This window comes from Coccinella septempunctata, chromosome 9, assembly GCF_907165205.1.
Source record: "Coccinella septempunctata chromosome 9, icCocSept1.1, whole genome shotgun sequence".
In the NCBI taxonomy this organism is placed as follows: Eukaryota; Metazoa; Arthropoda; class Insecta; order Coleoptera; family Coccinellidae; genus Coccinella; species Coccinella septempunctata.
The window spans coordinates 13,510,463-13,516,737 of record NC_058197.1 but is presented as its reverse complement, the minus strand read 5'-3'; positions in this window follow the sequence as shown (position 1 = coordinate 13,516,737).

Below are 6,275 nucleotides of genomic sequence, written 5' to 3'. Positions count from 1 at the left end.
TTCTTACTCAGATCCAAATACTTCTTTTGGAATTTTTGGGATGATCCATCTCTGGAAGATTCCTCCAGAGTGTTTCTATTTTGGTTTCTTCCCTCTCCGCAAACTCTTTCCTGTGGCTAAATTTTCCTATACCATAGAAAGTCTCTGGGGCAGCAAGTAGCGTTGGAGCTTTTTTCTGTCGAGTGTGTTGACTTCCCCGTTTCCTTTGGTGGTCGTATGAACTTCTTGGTGCTGAGGGCTTTTCCTAGGGATTCGCCTGAAACCTGTGGGTTGATGCTCACCACGTATGTCCGACCAATCTTGGAATTTTCCGGTCCTGTGTTGTATCTGGGCTTGGTGAGGGATAGAGAGCGTTTAGAGTCCATCCAAAGGAAGATCACAAGAATACCTTATGGACGTTGTCCATCGCGCCCGTCAGATGGAGAGAGGTTGCACATGTTTGGTTTGAAATCTTCTATGCCAGGAGAGATTTCATATCTGTTTACTGAAATCTGCATCTGAGAAATTCACATGGTAGACACCAGAACGGGGTCAACTATGATTACGTCGACATATATGCGTCGAACTACTGGTTGAGTTCAGGAAAGTTGTTTCCCGAGTCAGTCATCATTACCTACCATCCAAGATCGTGAGATTCCAACTAAGAACCATATGAAATATGTCGCCAAAGATACCTCATAGGCGGACGATAGATATCATTATGGGTGTGCGACACATGAAACTATCCAGCACATCACCTTTTGATATCTGAGATATCTGGGATAAGTTCTTCTGGAGAGAAGTGTGAAAGCCGCAAGGCTAAAGTCATGATAACTTATTCAGAAATTTCGATGCTATACACCATTCAAGGCCTTTGACTTTCAAAATCATGTTCAGCAGTTTACTGATGAAACAATATATCACTTTGTATCTAAGGATGAGGTTAATAAAGCCTTTCATGACATTCGACAAGATGTTGCTGCTATGTATCTGTATTTTTTCCTCGATGTAGTCTTTTCTCTTTCACAATTTCAGACTTGATAGAGTGTTGATGAAACTGACAACATCCTAAAAGGGCCTTAGCCGTTACCTCGGAAGTATCCAGGACCGGTTTCCCCATGGGAGTGGTTCTTAGGCCAGCCAGCTCTGGACACTTGCATACCATATGTTCAGCTGTTTCTGCTTTTGATCCACAGAGCCTACAAATCTTATCTGCTGACTTTCCCATAAGGTACAAATGATATTTGTACCGACAGTGCCCTGTCAGCAGTCTCAGCATCACCCGAAGCTCATCACGAATGTCTTTGACTGAATAAGTCCAGGAGTGTTTCTCCAGAGGGTGATTCTCTTGTTCAACTTCCATTGTTGGACGGTTGCCTTGTATTGGTATTTTCCAAACCCACAAAAAGGCTCAGGTCCAGCAGGTTTTGCAAGTTCATCGGCTTCCTCATTTCCTTCAACGCCACAACGCCCTGATACCCAGTTTCTCTCATTTACGAGGGGGGTAAGATTGCCAATTCCAGGAAACATCCTCTTTAGCAGAATTTTTGAAGCACAAGGTGGTTCGTGGCTTGAGTTTCACATAATACTGAATAGAAGGGTTGAAAATGTGTGAAAGATATTTGCCAGCTTTATACAAACACCATAGCTGGAGTTCCATTTGGTCTTGGTGTCTTTGTTTGAACACTTTTCGAGCTATTTACTGGTTCGAAACGACATATTATGCAGGACGTCGCAACTCAGATCTACCGGATACACGCACCGCGACTACGACGTCCACCGTCCCGACGCTACGATGTTTATTCCAGCATTTTCGCGAGCGACGGCGTCCCGGAGAGGCATACATTAACGATATATCTTAGCCGGATCGCATTAGGAATGCTAAAATATGCCATCTGGCCGATGATTTACGACGCGCGAGAGGCGGTTGGGGCAGGACGGCGGTGGCGGATCGAACGACGCTTCCGAAGCCCGATGTCGTCCCCGTGTCGACAATGCATCGGCTTTTCCACTTCCGGCGAATTCAGGAGGATTTGAACGTGAGGGATGGAGATTGATCGCCGGTTGATACGTCTGGCCGAGCCGCAAGAGGCACTGCATTTGCATAAACCTAAGCAAATCGGGCTGCTGTCGCATGAAGTAGGTTGCCATTATCGATAAACATGTCACTTGTATAGATTTTCTATTCTTCGGCGGCTTAGCAGGCTTCGTGCCAGTTTCCTTCCTTGAACACATCAAAATTGCCGGAGCAGCTCGATCTGATATTCGTTGGGGCACCAATATCAAACAATCGGAAGGGTTCTATCCAGGCCTATTCAGACGAGTGCGCCATCTGTCAACCGGTAGCACTCATATCATATGGATGCAAGTGGAGGTACGGTGATGACTTGGATAATAGCCACAGAGGCCAACACCGGCCAGAAGTAGTCTTCAAACATAAAAACGCATCCAATTTAAGGCAGGAGTATCAGCAGATCTAATTCCGAAGTAGTAAGAGAGTCACTATCGAAAATTTCAAATTAAAGAGCATTAAGTGGTGCACAGATGATTCAACAACCACGATAGGAGCTTGTGCTGGAAAGCACCAAGGGTAAGCTATTGTAAGACTCCTGCCAGAGTGTTTTTCAGGCAGAAATGCTTGTAATCGAAAGATGCCCGGACTTAAACCCGGAATGAAACTACCAAGGATGTGACATCGTGATCCATTGTGCTATAAAAGCAGTGAACTCCAATGTCATCGACTCAAAGCTGACATGGGAGTGCCGAAGGAAACTCAATGAAATAGGCAAGAACAACAAGGTCTCTTTAGTCTGGCTTCTAGGTCACTCTGGAATCAAAGGAAACGAAGATGCCAATACACTAGCCAGAAACATCACTTAATAGCCTTTCTCTGCTATAGGAAAATGCACCCATAGGAAAGAGTTTCTGGAGAAGGAAGAAACCAAAAGAAAAACACTTTGGATCTGGAGGAATCTTCCAGGAATCGATCATTCCGAAAAATTCCTTCGGAACTATTGAACTGCAAAATCCAAGGAGTATTTGGATCTCCTCCACGCCTTCTTACCGGATACTGTCGTCTTAGGAAGCATATGATAAGAATGGGCTTATCAAAAATTAACGAATGTACATTCCGTGAGGAAGAGGAGGAAACTCCTATTCACCTGGCTACAGAATGCCCCACCATTACATGCCCGCACAAGAAATGTCTTGGACGAGAACATTATAGGAGGAATGAGGACTTAGCTTGCTTGAAGCCCTCTCAGATACTGGAGTTCATTGGAACTCTAGAGCTGGAGGGCGAGCTGTATAGGGTGCAGTTGTGAGAACAGCTCTGATGGGGGGTTTAATAGAACTCAAGACCATAGTGGAATATCACCCCCTCATTATTATTTGAACCGGGGTCATGTGGAACTGTTAGCCTTTCGGGTACTGCGACCATGTAGATCTTTTGTTCTCTACCCGACTCATTCATAGAAACCCAAGGAGGTCATCAATGCTGTTGATAAAACTGACAACATCCTTAGGAGCCATAGCCGTTACCTCGTGGGTATCCATAACCGGTTTCCCCATATGAGTGGTTCTTAGGTCGCCAGCTCTGGACACTTGCATACCACGTGTTCAGCTGTTTCTGCTTCTGATCCACAGTCTGTAAATCTCATCTGCTGACTTTCCCATACGGTTCAAATGATATTTGTACCTGCAGTGCCCTGTCAGCAGTCCCACCATCACCCGAAGCTCAGCTCGTGACAGCTTTAGCAGTTTTCTGGTGTAGGTCGGTGAAATCAGCACGAATTCCTTTGACTGAGTAAAACCAGGAGTGTTTCCCCAGAGGGTTAATCTGTTGTTCAACTCCCATTGTTGGACCAGTGCCTTGTATTGGTACTTTCCAAGCCCACAGAAAGGCTCAGGTCCAGCAGGTATCAACCTTGATGCTCTTTTTGCAAGTTCATCGGCTTTCTCGTTTCCTTCAACACCACAGTGCCCTGGTAGCCAAAGTAGAGTCAATTCGTTATCACCCCCTTACCAAACTTTAAACTAAGCTATAAACAAACTAGAAAATTTCTGAACTTACCACTGGTTGAGCTTCGGGTACTGGTTAGAATCCTGATGTGTACATCAAGGGAGCGTCAGTCGATGAGACATAAAGGTTCTGTCCTTTAGGCCTTAGACTCAATATAGGCAAGACCAAAATCCTGGTGAGTCCGCCAGAAAGCCTTCAAACAGCTATCAGCCGGGAGAATGAAACTCTAGAACAGGTCGAGCAGTTCAAATACTTGGGAAGCTTCATGAATACTAGGGCTAATCTAGACACGGAAATACAAAACCGTATCAATTCGGCATCACGGGCATCCTGGAAGCTAAAGGACAGAGTGTTTCAAAATCATGACCTCAGTCTGAAGACCAAGACAGCTGTTTACAAAGCAGTGGTCCTCCCAACGCTTCTTTACGGAAGCGAAAGCTGGACGCCCTACAGCCGACATATTAAACAGCTTGAACATGCGCAACAACGTCATCTAAGACAGATAATGCACATCAGATGGTTCCACAAAGTTTCGAATGCAGAGGTCTTGCAACGCGCGAGTTGTACAACAATTGAGACTCAAGTAACGAGGGCCCGACTCAGATGGAGCGGCCACTTTCTGAGGATGCAAGACACAAGACTCCCCAAAATAGCTCTATATGGCGAATTCACTGAGGGAGCCCGGAAACCAGGAGGCCAGTATAAGCGGTTTAAGGATACACTACATCAATCCCTAAAATTAGTAAATTCCAATCATAACTGGGAACAACTAGCTTTAGACAGGTCACAGTGGAGGTCTTTGGTACACAGTTATAATGGAGAATCGAGAAGGATACAGCGGCGGCCAGATCTGGTTGGTGACTATCCATGCCCTGAGTGTGGAAGGATCTGCAGGTCACAGGAGGGCACACAGTCGCAACTAGCCCTAAGAAATTACAAGTCTGTTTGCATTTTTTTTCCTCTTTTTGTAGATTTATTCCCGGTAACGGGTTACAGCAATGAATGAAAAAAAAAAGGTTCTGTGTACCGGAGGATTAAACAGCTCGTATACTAACCATACATATGGGGAAGACACTTCTGGATCCTCACGAGGTAACATGAAGGTAAAACGAATAACCCAAGCAGTGGCTGTTATGGAAGGCTCAGCCAAACCATAACTACCCAGCTTCAATCATAATAATGAAAATATCCAGGGTTTGGACATCAAATTCCGAAAGCCATCAACCAATTAATCATCCCCGCTTCGCAATTCGAAACCACCGCCACTCGATGTTTTCATTTTCATTTAGACGAGAATTAATGCAAATCGCCGTCGCGTCATCCGCGTTTCCAGCTCCCAAACCGCTGGACGCATCCGTCGTTACGAGAAATTAATTGTGAGAGGCCGAATTATTACGACATTAGCACTTTGTGAACAGCTTTTTGGCCGCTCCCGATCTGCATAAATTTGAATTCAACCACCGTTCGAACATTGTTTGGCTTATGCATTTTCCCCGCGGCATATTTCAGACTTTCGGCGGTCTTTAGCGCTAGAAATTAATTACGAGAGGGTCTGCTTTCGTTGGTTTCGGATGGAGAAACGAAGCGTGAAGAAGTCGGCCTCTTTTGTGTACAGATGGATGTGTTTTGGGTGGAATGAATGTTTGTTTGTTAGAAATTCAAAATCAGCCATTCTACCCATCAAAATCCACCATATACCATTGAATGTTATGCAGAAGGTTCTAAGGATAATACAGGAGAATGAGATCGAAAGAAAAACACCCTTCAAATGGTTTCTCATCGAAGAATCGGACCTCATATGGTACAAATTGAGAGTAGGTTCTGCAGAAAAAGAGGAACATTCTATGGGTTTGTCTAGAACTCTTCAGATATCAATATGCTTCATCACTCTTGCATCTTTCCCGAACTTCCCGATAGGCCTCCTTTCTGTAACTCACACCGAGTCGTTTCAATTCGATAAAACCACCCTTTACGATGTGAAATACTAGGGAAATATGCAAATTGAATCACCCCCATTCGGACTGGATTCGCAATCGGAATAATTCGACAGAAAATGAATTATGAGGGCACTAACCCCTAATGGAAGTCGGCTGCATCTTAATTCCTAAAAGACTAATGCGGTGTCACCGACACATACAACCCCTTGTACGCATTCCTGAGCTCCCCTCGTCGTTTGACAAATTCACTGCCACTGGGGCTAAACGCCACTTCTTGAATACATTTCGTCCTCGACGATTCTTCCGTACAAGATACGCGTAGGAAATCCCCTTGTTTG